This window comes from Hylobates moloch, unplaced genomic scaffold, assembly GCF_009828535.3.
Source record: "Hylobates moloch isolate HMO894 unplaced genomic scaffold, HMol_V3 SCAFFOLD_3, whole genome shotgun sequence".
NCBI classification, from domain to species: Eukaryota; Metazoa; Chordata; class Mammalia; order Primates; family Hylobatidae; genus Hylobates; species Hylobates moloch.
In genome coordinates this window covers 176,663,913-176,678,250 of record NW_026652278.1, presented here as the reverse complement: position 1 = coordinate 176,678,250, position 14,338 = coordinate 176,663,913, and the positions used below count along the sequence as shown (strand labels likewise).

At 41.8% G+C, this 14,338-nt stretch overlaps 1 long non-coding RNA gene across 1 annotated transcript in view; it reads right to left on the bottom strand.

The window, feature by feature from the left end:
• Positions 1 to 10,065: 10,065 nt before the first annotated feature.
• The window catches only part of LOC131382994 (uncharacterized), a 31,543-nt gene continuing 27,270 nt past the window's right edge, over positions 10,066 to 14,338 (bottom strand). The window contains exon 4 of the long non-coding RNA XR_009212641.1: positions 10,066 to 10,265. This is a non-coding gene — a long non-coding RNA (uncharacterized LOC131382994). The remainder of the gene's footprint in view (positions 10,266 to 14,338) is intronic.

The following is a 14,338-nucleotide window of genomic DNA, read 5'->3' as shown; positions in this document are numbered from 1 at the left end:
CCTCATTTTTCTTTTTCTTTCTTTTTTTTTTTTTTTAAGGTGGAGTTTTGCTCTTGTTGCCCAGGCTGGAGCACAGTGGCACAGTCTCAGCTCACTGCAACCTCCACCTCCCAGGTTCAAGCGATTCTCCTGCCTCAGCCTCCCGAGTAGTTGGGATTACAGGCGCCTGCCACCACACCCAGCTAATTTTTGTATTTTTAGTAGAGACGGGGTTTCACCATGTTGGCCAGGCTGCTCTCGAACTCCTGACCTCATGATCCGCCTGCCTTGGCCTCCCAAAGTGCTGGGATTACAGGCGTGAACCACCGCCCCCGGCCCCAAGTGCCCATTTTTCTACGGGTGGTTTAATTATATTTTTCCCTCTCTCTCTGTTTTCTCCTTTTCCTGGCTCTCTGCTTTCTACTTAGCTCTGCTGAAATGCAAATATAATCTCGCACCTCTCCCTCACAGGACTTCCCTACACGGCAAGTTCCTGTAACTTTGTGCTCCAAGACAGATCTCTCCCCCAGAGCTGACGGTGGATTTACAGACCAAAGCATGTCCCCATGGAACTCACCGCCAGGGGCGTGCCTCGGAACTGCCATCCTCCAGGGGTGACCTAGGAACTCACACCCACCAGGACAGCACGTCGAAAGCATGCCCACTTGGCTACTTTTACAACTTAACTCTGCACAGGAAGGTGCCAACTCAACTGCCTGGTAGGTAACTGACCAGAAGCAGTGGGACCCCTGCCCTTGCTCATTTCCTCCCTTACCTTATGAAAATGCCCACTTTTTGCAACGGGAGAAGCAGCACATTCAAAGGCGGGATGCCTTGTGTCCCTTTCCTCAAGCTAGCTTCGGAATAAATTCACTTATTTTGGATCAGATTTCCCTCTTGGTAATTGGACTGTATGTGCAGTGAGCAAGTAACCTGCATTTCAGTTACAAATTACAGAAGACCTGGCCACTCAGAGTAGATGGCCTCATCTAGTTTCAGATCAGAGACAGCAATGAAAGTTGCTGCTTTTTTAAAAAACAAACAAACAAACAAACAAAAAAACCTGGCTTCTCTTGAGACTAGAGAATCAGGCATTCTACCCCTTTTCGGCATGACTTAAACTTACTACCAGTGTAAAGCCTTAACTCGTTCTCAGATACAAACAAGCTCTTAAGAGCAAAGGCTGCCTGAGCAGCTTATTGCACGGAGGAAGCAGAAGAGAAAAGATTATGTGAATATCATGCAAGTTGTAATGAAGAATAAAAACAGGAAAGTATTAATCGAAGATGTGATTTTCCCTATGTAATCAAGAATTTAGTCATTCTTACTCCATGAGGCAGGTAAGTACAGAGGAAGGTAACAGTGGCCAGAAGATTCCCTTTAGTAAACATCTCCTCAGGGATCTGTGAAGTCAGGAATCTCAGCTCCTGTGACGAATCAAAGGCCATTAATTACCATGGTGTCTGAAGTTGTCAATAGCCCACCCCTTTAATTCTCACATAATCATTTCAATTATTGTGCTCATTGTATGTAGTTATTGCTTGTCTCCTCCCACAGAATGTAAGACCCATGACAGAAGAGATCATATCCATCTTTTTAGAAAAATCCTTGACCTATAATACTTATTCAAGAATGGTTATGGAATTGATGAATTCTACAACCTGAAAAAAAAGTTAATACTCTGTCTTCCAAAAAACAAAAACAATACAAAACAAGTGCATTATCTTCAATGGCCTGCAGTATAGTAATATTAAAAACTGTAGCCTTATTTTCAAGGTCTTGAGGACCTGAATGATCTGTTCCAAATCTAGTATCCTATGTTTCTTTCCAAATCCTTCTGTCTAGACATCCTGTGCTCCAGCCACAGAAAGTACGTTCATTCCCTCAGCTTATTCTTTTTTTTTTTCTTTTGAGAGGGAGTCTCTCTGTCGCCCAGGCTGGAGTGCCGTGGTGCGATCTCGGCTCACTGCAACCTCCGCCTCCCGGGTTCAAGCGATTCTCCTGCCTCAGCCTCCCAAGTAGCTGGGACTATAAGCGCGCGCCACCACGCCTGGCTAATTTTTTGTATTTTTAGTAGAGACGGGGTTTCACCGTGTTAGCCAGGATGGTCTTGAACTCCTGACCTCGTGATCCACCTGTCTTGGCTTCCCAAAGTGCTGGGATTACAGGCGTGAGCCACAGCGCCCGGCCCAGGTTATTCTTTTAAACTGTTCAGACCATCTCACATTGCATGCTTTGCTCATGCACTGTTTTTGCTCAATCCTTACCTTTTCTCTTCCACATCATCTTGCAAGAACCACCCTGGTATGTTGTCACTGACGTTTCCACCATTCCCCTTAGAATGAACCTCTCTCCTCTGATTTCCTGTGGTATATCACAACATGCATTTTAATCTTTCCCACACTTACTGCGTTTTATTACTCTCTCCTCCATCTAACTGGAAACTCATTGCGAAGAGAAAGATTTGGATATCCACCTTCCTGCTGACTTGCCCAGATGTCTATCATGGTGCCTTCCGTATCCCAGGAGGACGATGAACATTGGCAGGCATGCCCAGCTGAAAGCTGATGCAGTGAGAACATTGGCAGGCATGCCCAGCTGAAAGCTGATGCACCGAGGCCTGCTCCCTGCTAAGGCTGTAATTCTTCACTCCACGAATCTTCATTCTGGTCTTCCAAGTATTCAAGGTAAACAGTCAGTTGTAGGCAATAATGTTATGTGACTTCTTCTGTAATTCCTTCTTCTTTTGTATCTACTTTTGCCTGGGTGAGTGTGGGAGAAAGGTGTGTGAGAAACTCAGGTCCTGATGTCATGGTCCGCTCTTCCTTTTCAACATTCATAGACCCCAGGTCCCAGTGCCCACAGAGTCTCTTCCTTTTATCTACTAATTATTAACTGGGGATGCAAAGCAGAATCTCCAGCTTGAGACACCCAGATAGGTGTCTCCTGTCAGAGCTCCATTTCAATGGTACATGTTGTGGTTTGAATGTGTCTCCAAAAGTTTCTGTGCTGAACACAGGAGTAAATTCATTATGGGGTGAGTGGGTTTGTTATAAAATTGAGTTCAGCTTTCTCTTGCTGTCTCTCTTATGTGCTGTCTTGCACTGCCACCTGGCACCGTGGAAGGATGCAGTGAGAAGCCCCTCACCAGATGCTGGCCCCTAAATCCTGACCTTCTCAGCCTTCAGAACTGCGAGGAAGCAAATTTCTGTTTATTATAAATTACCCAGTCTGTGGTATTCTGATACAGCAGCGCGAAACAAAGACAGCACTCCTCTGTCTGAGCGTCCACACTCTCCTCCCTGAATCCTGATGAGCATACTGTCTGTCCTCCCTCAGGCACAAGTGAAGCAGCCTACACTGCCACACAGTGGCTCCTGGCCCTTTGGCATTAGGGAGGGAGACATGGAGCAGGGAGCCCCTGAGTGTGCCGCTTCACAGTCCCCCGGTGCGCCGCTTCACAGTCCCCCGGTGCCGGGAAGCGCTGACAAGTAAGATCAGAGGGACAAATGAGAACATGGGGACAAGTTGTGAGATGAGGGGCCTGTGGCTCTGGAATTGTATTTCTGGGAAACTGCAAGTAAGCTGTGTGTGTGTGTGTGTGCGTGTGTGTCTGTGTGTGGGTGTGTCTCTCTGTGTGTGGGTGTGTCTGTGTGTGTGTCTGTGTCTATGTGTGTGTCTGTGTGTGTGTGTGTCTGTGTGTGTGTCTGTGTGTCTGTGTCTATGTGTGTGTCTGTGTGTGTGTCTGTGTCTGTGTGTGTGTGTGTCTGTGTGTCTGTGTCTGTGTCTGTCTGTGTCTGTGTGTGTGTCTGTGTGTCTGTGTCTATGTGTGTGTCTGTGTGTGTGTCTGTGTCTGTGTGTGTGTGTGTCTGTGTCTGTGTGTGTGTCTGTGTGTGTGTCTGTGTGTCTTGTGTGTCTGTGTGTGTGTGTCTGTGTGTGTGTCTGTGTGTCTTGTGTGTCTGTGTGTGTGTCTGTGTCTGTGTGTGCATGTATTTGAAAGAAAATAAAAATAGAGAAATTCAATCATACTAGTATCGCCAACTGCTTCTGAGTCTGTCACTAGAGCAATGATAATAAATGATAAAGAACCACCAAGCAGTTATTTATTCAAGAAACATTTCCTGAATACCTGCCCTCATTCAAGTAAAAGGCTGAATGGTAGGAAAGTCATATATTAACTAAATTCAGTTTTTGTTATAAAGAAATGCAAGACTGCCATTAGCGAATACACAGGGGACCTGATATGTCTGCTCTGTGAGGGAAGGTTCTCCCTAAATGGAAAGTTTAAGATGAAACCTGAGGGATAAGTAGCTGTTATGAGAGGGAGGATTAGAGGAACATTACAGTGTAGGGGAAATCTTTGTATCAAGAGACATTTTGAGGCTGGGCAAGGTGGCGCACGCCTGTAATCCCAGCACTTTGGGAGGCTGAGGCGGGTGGATCACCTAAGGTCAGGAGTTCACAACCAGCCTGACTAACATGGTGAAACCCCATCTCCACTAAATACAAAAAAATTAGCTGGGCGTGGTGGCGCATGCCTGTAATCCGAGCTACTTGGGAGGCTGAGACAGGAGAATCCCTTGTACCTGGGAGGCAGAGATTGCAGTGAGCCGAGATGGCGCCATTGCACTCCAGCATGGGCAACAAGAGCAAAACTCCCTCTCAAAAAAAAAAAGAAAAAAAAAAAGAAACATTTTGATCAACCAATAGAATTTTATTGTGGTTGGAGCAGAAAATAAAAAGAGTGATGGGGCTAATGTGGTGGGTAGGACTGGAGCATGGAAGCTGTTCTGGAATGGACTTGGTCTGTATCCTGAAGGAGATGGGGGCCAATAGAGATGCTTGGCAGGGAAATGACAGGTGCAGGCTTGCATTTTTAAAGCTAAATCACTATAGCAAGGCAAGAGAGGCAAGAGGACAAAACTAAAATTATGTTTCAGAAGTTGAATAGCAACATCATGGCAGAGTCTGTGTGAACTGCAATGCCATTCATGCCTATTTGCTTTATCATATTGTAAGTTATGTGTGTCCTTATATATATCAGATTAACAGTATGCTTGCTTGCTTGGCTGCAGTGCTAACCTCTGAAAATGTGTACTCAGCCTGCATCCATAATATGGTAATGGCAAGGTATTAACAGAACTAGGTATAGGTGAAATGTTTTCTGAATTTTCCTCTTGTTTCCTCTCAAGATTGTGATCCAGCTTCCCTTATCTAATTTATTTGCTCCACTCATTCATATGGATGAGAAATCTTTATTTATTTTTTGAGCCTATACATGACTGATTATTTGTAGGCTTAAGGAACCTGTCCCAGAAAGTCTTCTGCTCAGTGTAAGGGTCAGATAACAGCTATGAAAACGTTACTGACTGCAAAAAAAGTACATGTTTCCTGCCCAAGAGAAAGAGCTTAGTGGCCCCAATTCAATCTCCTAATACAGCTATTAGAAAGAGAAGAATGAGTTTTCTGCTCAGAAAATATTCTTTCTTCTCAATAGCTCACTCCATGGCTAACTGTCCACTTTGTACAGCAAAAGTTAGTTCTGTCCAAGTATTTCGATTTGGCAGAACAGACTTTAAGGCCAAAATAATTTAGTAAAAAATTCACTAATCTTCCATTTAATGGCAGGGAATATTGAAGATCAATTGATAAAAAGAAACATTATAAACGTTAGGTAACAACTATCAGGAATTGAACTGTGAGATTTGTTAAGGGAATTCACATATGCCTTATTTCTTCTTATAAACTGAAATTCAACCACATCTCAGACTTAGAAAAATAGAATTTTAAAGATTACAAGATTTATAATAAATAGAAATTTCAGAACAGGAAATACAGAGTCTTGAGATTGAAACAAATGACCACTAGTCCAACACCATCTGAAATTTCAATCTTCTCACAGGCATTCTAATCAGTTGGTAGTTTTTCCTGTGTTTAAGGATTTGAAGTGTCAGAGGTCTCAATAATTTCAGAGAAGCACTTCTAGAGAGAGCTGCTATCTCTTCAGTTACCCTGAGATCAAGCGAATCAAGTCTACTTCCTCTGGACCTAACAGTCTCCTGGCACACCCCCAGCTCTCCACCTGGGCCACGCTGGACACGGTAGTTACTTCTCGTTCCATCGTAGCTGTGCTCCTGCGCATGAAAACTTCATCTGCTCCCTGCAGCTTCCTTGATTTTGCCAGGCCTGACTTTTAACGCTCACTGTATAAGCAATTAGCAGGATTTGAAAGGTCAATGGAAAGCAGACCTTCAAGAGCATTCTCTGAATACCAGCACCCCGTGAAGCGGTTTTAAAATGTGCAGCATTGCCCTAGAGACACTCTGACCCCAGTCAATTATTAGGGGGATTATGAGAGTCCAAACAGCATTTATCAAACTGACAGAAAAAAACAAAATCCCCAACTAGTACACACCTTTTAAAACAAGTTATTTTAGTAGAAGAAGTTTTGCTTTTGAAAATGTAGATGAAACTACAGGTTCATTTCTCTGCTTAGTCGGAATATGGAATAATAATGAAGGGGCCACTTTTTACAGAAGCTTTCCAATAGCCTCACTTCCTACTGCTCCTCCTTTTCACCCTGAGTCCTAAACTAACTCCAAAGATAAATTCCCAGCCCTGGGCAAACAGTCTTCCAGAGGGTAGCACCCTTCCAAGAAGACAGAACATATCACAGGTGCTTCCTCATAGCGTGGCCCTCGGGGACACCTGATGTGTGCCCTTAGTGTTGATTAAAAATTCCCCTTCCATCCTATAGCACCCTTAGCCTTGGGTTATTTCAAATTAGACCTATTTTCCCAATTGAAAGTAGAGTACCACCTGTAGACGCTTTTTTCTCTTGTTAGCATGGTATAATGATTTAATGAGAATCGCTGGGTTACAAATGCACAGATGACTTTCCTTTTATTCCTTTTTTTCTATTTGATAAAATTATCTCAAGAGAATGACATTAACACTTTTATTTCCTTTGGGGGAAAAGCATGTCTTTCTAGTGATCAGAATAGCTAATTTCAACTTTACTTTGTCATCGTCCTGGTATCTCTTTAAGCTATGACAATCCAGTACATACCTGATCACCCCAGTAATTGTGATAAGTTGAATAGAAACAGTGCCTTCATCTCAAAAACTGTTTAACATTTTACTGTTCAATATATTCTACTACTCATGGGAGTACCAAGAAATATGATTTTCGAAATCATTATCAGAAGAAAGATACTCATCAAATATATAATCATTCTTAGGGAGAAATAGTGGATTGATTTTTTTCTCATTTGAAGCATTCACTCTAGACTCATTTATAGCAAAATGATTTATTTATCATTGCTGAGCAGAGGAAATTGCTTTTTAAAAAATCAGCACTCCTTTATTTTCTAAAATAATCATGGTAGCACACAAGACACTAAGAATTTGCACTGTCACCTGAATTCTCCTCTCCACCTTCCAAACCTGCCATTTCCCTGGGAGCCTTAAGATCAGCTTGAATTGACTTTCCCAAGAGTTGTTTTTCTGTCTTTTCCCTAATTTCCTGAGGTTTCTGTATTTATGCCTAAAAGCCAATAATTGTCTTGAACAGACCGACGTAAAAATAAATGAGATGTCTAAAATTCATTTTTATCTCATAAACGTTACACCTTGTCAATTAAAACAAATATCCCTTTTCTGTGCCAAGAAAACATTTTCTGTTACATTCACAATCTGCTTCAGCTGCCATCGGGTACAAGAAAAACCTCTAACAGATGGGAATTGGTAAATGGCAATTGCAGCTAGGGCTGACTATATGAATAACAAATGGAAGATGTATTCTGTGAGTTACCTTGGAAGGCAAATATGGTTATGAGGGCTTTGTACGATGTTGTGACATCAGTTCTGAGAATAAGATTGAGGCCTGCAAATCGAATCAAAGGAAATATTATATATATATGTAAATAGATGTAATATATATGTAAATGGATGTAATATATATACACACACACATACACATCCTGTGTGTATATATGATGTGTATGTATGTACGCACACCATATATATAGATATACGCACACATATATACATATACACACACATACACATCCTGTGTGTATATATGATGTGTATGTATGTATGCACACCATATATATAGATATATGCACACATATACACATATATACATATATACACACATATACACATATATACATATGTATATATGTGTATATGTGTGCGTATATGTGATGTGTATATATATCGCCCTTTATCTCACATTCCATAAAGTCATCAAGGTTGTCAAGACCTTTCTGTTGTTTTTAGAAATATTTTGGATGAGTAAAAAAGGTATGACAATGTTCAAAGCTGGAAGGATTATACAGTCATCCTAAATTTATGGGCTGTGATGTTCTTACATTAACCTTTAACCTCACTTTTCATGAGAAATGGACAGAAATATTTAGCTGGGTAAATGCAGTGATTATTCTCTTTCTAGGAGCATAAACTGCTGTAAACTTGGGGCATACAGAAAGGCTTAGATCACAGTCATTCTCTTGGCTTTGATTCCGGATGTTTGCACAGACTCAGTAAAGTGAAGTCTCTGTCCTCTTTCGGGGCAAAACCATAGGATTCTCCATCTCTGCTTTTCGTTCCTCCCCAAACCCGCTGCCTGTTGCTCCTCTGACACTTTTCTTTCAAGTCTTCCCAGCACTTGCTTAAGAATGCCAGTGGCAAGAGGCATGCAGCCCATGAAGAACAGTCCTGGGTGAAAGCTGGGCTGGTGGGGGAAGAAAGCGCAGGGTGGATTTCCTCCATGGCTTTTGCTTTTCCCCATTCACCTGTGCTTATGTAATCACAGCCTAGAGTTTATAGGAGTAAAGCAACTAGTTATCACTGCTGTTACATGGGCTGGTCCCAACCTGAATTCTGTACTACCCTTTCAGTGAGAGATGCAGGTCTGGGAGAAGGGACTTGACAGGAGACACAGGTTTACTTTTCTCCTAGGACCTTTCGTTTGTTTTCAGAAATTAAAAAAAAAAAACACAATAACCACAATCATATAAGATGTTTAAATTCAATGTATGAGTATGCCATTATTTTCATTGATCTTTGAAAGGGATTCAGCACATTCCTATGAAGCAATGGAACACAATTTGGGATGAAAATTTCTCCAAGTGAGATTCACATTATCATTATGGCTGTCAAGGATTTAGAAATTAGGTTTTTTGCTGATTGCTCTTCAATCGTTCAATCAACAAGAAGGTATGCTGGGAACATAATAAGTTTTCTTAACCTCAAATTGATGATGAACATCAGTTTTTTTTTATTTTTTTGGTTTCGCACAACATCATAATTGAAGAGATCATCACAATCAAAGTATGTTTGCATTCAAAATCATCATCATCAACAACACTTAAAAATACTTTTTCAAACTTTATCATGCTTTTCTATCCATGCAGTACCCATGTATGCTGAGTCACACAAATAACTAAACAGACACCCTGATTTTTCCTATCATCTCCCTATGCTGAGTCACACAGATAACTAAACAGAGACCCTGATTTTCCCTGTCGTCTCCCTATGCTGAGTCACACAGATTAACAGAGACCCTGATTTTCCCTATCATCTCCCTTGTGTTTTGATTTTCAGTTTCTTGCCTTGAACAAGTCTCCTTCTATTCCCAGGGGCTCCCTGTCCTCATGCTGTTTCCTGACTCCCCAGATGCCCTCTGTGTGCCTCGTCCCAGCTCTCTGTACCCCTCACGCGGTATTGCCCAATGGCTCAGCAGATAATGCTCAACCAACCTGTGCTTTGTGGAGCTTCATAAATGTGCAACCTTGCTCAATTGTATGGTGCTTACAGCCCAAGTGAACATTTTTAGGAACCTCCTTACATTTGTATGGTACGCTTCTACCACCCCACCTGGGAATGATCTGTAAGACAGCGTCGGCGATATTCTTTATCTAGCATCTTCCCCCATGTGCAGCATAGGTGCACCTGCTCACACACCTCGCAAGAACACTTAACTATAGGCCATAGGAAAAACTTTAGTTTGTAGAAATATAGATACGTATTATAAAGATTCCATGCAGACAATAACATGCCCATACATCACGTCTCCGTTTTGAAGTGACCTAGCAGCACTGCTCACGATCATCAACCGACAGGGTCTTCCTTATCCTTGGTGCCTTATCCACAGGCCTCTGCTCTGCTCCGTGACTTACACATCCTACTCTTCACAACTTCTGAAAATGTTTTCCTGATGGTCCCCTGGAGCTCATGCTCAATTGTCCTTTGTCTATGAATGTTGTTTCCTCACTTTCCTAAAGTTAGGCAGGAGTAAAAAGCACTTTAATCTCAGGCTAGAAAAGAACTGACTGCCTAGTACCTCATTTTTTCTTCTCATTGCATCCCAAAAAAAAAAAAAACAAAAACCCAGCCTACAGTTTATGTGTTCTTTTCTTTGTTTCTTTTCTTTTAAGTTTGTTGTTCAAACCCAATGTCACTGCTCCCACTTGCAATCTGCCTAGCACTATTTTACCAGAAAATTCCTTACGTGTAGATTGATAAAGACATTGTGGCCGGGTGCGGTGGCTCATTCCTGTAATCTCAGCACTTTGCGGGGGCCGAGGCAGGCGGATCACCTGAGGTCGGGAGTTCAAGACCAGCCTGACCAACATGGAGAAACCCCGTTTCTACTAAAAATACAGAATTAGCCGGGGTTGGTGACACATGCCTGTAATCCCAGCTACTCGGGATGCTGAGGCAGGAGAATCACTTGAACCTGGGAGGCAGAGGTTGCAGTGAGCCAAGATCACACTATTGCACCCCAGCCTGGGCGACAGAGCGAAACTCTGTCTCAAAAAAAAAAAAAAGAAGACATTGTGCTATTCTCCCCAATAAATTTCCTGTTATTCTAACAAGGGCTTTCTTGAAATACATAACTTGAAACATAGAGGAGTGTCACTAATGGTGGAAGTTAGATATCACTTCCAGATAATGGGGGGATGTTAGCTATCACTTCCAGATAATGGGGGGAAGTTAGATATCACTTCCAGATAATGGGGGGATGTTACCTATCACTTCCAGATAATGGGAGGACGTTATCACTTCCAGATAATGGGAGGATGTTAGATATTCACTTCTAGATAATGGGGGATGTTAGATATTCACTTCTAGATAATGGGAGATGTTAGATATTCACTTCCAGATAATGGGGGGGATGTTAGATATTCACTTCTAGATAATGGGGGGATGTTAGATATCACTTCCAGATAATGGGGGGAAGTTAGATATCACTTCCAGATAATGGGGGGATGTTAGATATCACTTCCAGATAATGGGGGGATGTTAGATATCACTTGCAGATAATGGGGGGTTCCAGATAATGGGGGGATGTTAGATATCACTTCCAGAACACGACCCCTCCAGTGAGGCTGCATCTAACCCTCCCCTGCCCAGCATCTAGCCATGGCTCCCTCTGAACCTTCACCTACAGAATTCTCCTGAATGGGAAATTTCTTGACACCTATTATAAAGATTCTATGTGTTGATTACATGTAGACAAGAACATTCCCATAACATCACATCTCCATTTTTAAGTGACCTAGCAGCATTCTCTCTCTTTCTCTTATGTCCATAATATTTATTAAAGATAGCAACCATAGGCTGGGTGGGGTGGCTCACGCCTGTAATCCCAGGACTTTGGGAGGCCAAGGCAGGCGGATCACCAGGTCAGGAGATGGAGACCATCCTGGATAACACGGTGAAACCCCGTCTCTACTAAAAATACAAAAAATTTTAGCCAGGCATGGTAGTGGGCGCCTGTAGTCCCAGCTACTCGGGAGGATGAGGCAGGAGAATGGCGTGAACCTGGGAGGCGGAGCTCGCAGTGAGCCAAGATCGCGCCACTGCACTCCAACCTGGGCGACAGAGCAAGACTCTGTCACACACACACACACACACACACACACACACACACACAAAAGATGGCAACCATATTCCTCTGTAACATCACATAATCATTTTGGTTGCTGTTGTGGTTTAAAATCAACTTTTATAACAATCCTTTAAACTGATATATAAATATTACCAATATATAAATATATGATATAAACGATACGATATAATATAACAATATCACAGAGAGAGAGATGTCCCTCTGTATCCATGTGGAATTGGTTCCAGGACCTCCTGCTAACATCAAAATCCGTGGATGCTCAAGACCCTGATACAAAATGGCATAGTATTTGCATATAACCTATGCACATCCCCTTGTATATTTTAAATCATCCTTAGATTACTTAAAATACCTAATACAATGTGAATGCTATGTAAATAGTTCTTATACTGTGTTGTTTAGGGAATACTGACCAAAAAGGTCTATAGATATTCAGTAAGGATGAATTCTTTTTTTACAAACTGACACTATTAGCAAAGAAAATAAACTTTTTACACCAAAAAAGAGTATTTTTCACCGTACAAATGAACGATGGTATATATATGTGTATATATATGGTGTATATATGTATATATACACACACACCATATATATACCAAATACATATATACACACACACCATATATATGCACCATATATATACACCATATATATTTATATTTATATTTTTATATATATATATGATGAGGATATACAAATCCTTCCATGTAAGTCCAGTCAGTAAATCTCAACAATTAAAAAGGTCATTTTCAATGGCCGATTAATCACAGAACAATTTAAAAACTGTATAAAATTAAACCTACACATATATTAGAAATACAGTCCAATTCACTTATATACCCAACACACTTTAAAGTGGACACAGAAAAATGTTATTTACTGGCTTTAAAAAATACGTATTAAACTCATGTACTGTTGTTTAAAGAGTACCCAAAAAATTCTCACCTCAATGTTTCTTTGCAAAAGAAGTGGAAATCTGTAATCCAAAGACCCTTTTCAAAAATGAGCTACTGATAAACACAATGGATTTATAACTTCTGTAACATTTCATTCATGTTGTGAATTTTCTTGAGCATTATAATTAACTTGCAGATGCAATTTTTAAAAAATATTTTTATCCTTGGTTGGTTGAATCCATGGATGCAGAACCCGTGGATATGGAAGGCCGACTGTATTTTTTTTCACTACAAAATATGCACCTGTTAAATTTAATCACCATTTGAGGTGATAGATACCTTCACACCTTCAAATCACACTGTGCAGGTGGCCACCTGACTTACCTATATGCTCAAGCACTACACAGAAAGTGCTTGTACTGAAAAGGCAACATAATGAATTCTAATATGAAAATGCACAGCCACTTAATTATAATAGTCATATTTATATTCACCATATACCCTAAGAAAACTGACACGATAGAAATATAAACTGACATATTCCAGGGCCCCACATACGCTGGTCTTTGTATATTGTCAGTTTCATGGAAACAGCAGAAATGGATGAATAATGTAAAACTTTGCCGTATTTTTTAAGAGCATGACGTAGAAGGATCGCGTAGTGCTTGTGTGTCTCCTGTCCAGTTAGGAAAACAAAACCAGTTCTAAGCATTTCAAACACATTGGATTTGAACATTGATTTTAAACGTTACAAAGAAGCAGCCAGGAAGGAACAAGAAGGGGATGAGGCTCCCCAGAGACTGGTACCTGAGGAACTGCTGTTCGTAACTGCAGGATGCCACAACCACTCCATGAGCCAAAAACAACCCCAAAGAGCAATGGTGTAACCCCAAGTCCACACGGCTGTGGGCTGAGGAGGCTGGAGTTCCTTCTTTAGCCACTGCTGGCTGCAGTGAGCACTGCCGCTGCCACTGCTCAGGAAGCCAGGAGCTCACGCTCCTGATACAGCAAGGGCCAGGGCCCAGGAGTACTGGTGCTACGAAGCTGTAGAGCAGCTGCTGCTGCTGCTGCCGTTGGAACTGTGCCGCCTTAGAGGGAACCCGGGCTTGTATCCACTTGTCACTGTGGTTACTGCTGCCAAGGGCACTACCAGGAAAAACAATGACTAAAAATATGGATTTGCCCTTTCTCTCACCTTCTCATTTCTTGCCAGTGCCTCCCATTATCAAAATCTTATTAAATATCAGTCAGAAGGGAGTGTGGAAAATGTAGCTTGCAGATATCCAGTCCCCTGTGATACAGAAAAGAGCACAGAAAGGGGGGTGCGCACAGACAGACAAACCACTGACCTGGTGCTGTGGGTGCGGGGCTCTGCAAGTAGACAGCTCAGTAAGAAGCCTGCCTGGACACAGGGCCCTCTCCCCAGATTCCAACTCATCTCACTACCAGATGCTTTTTCTATTTCTGTGCTCCTTACTCTTCTCTCTCTCTCCTCTCGCTCTCTTTTTGCTACCATTCTCTATCCCTGAATCCACCTAGA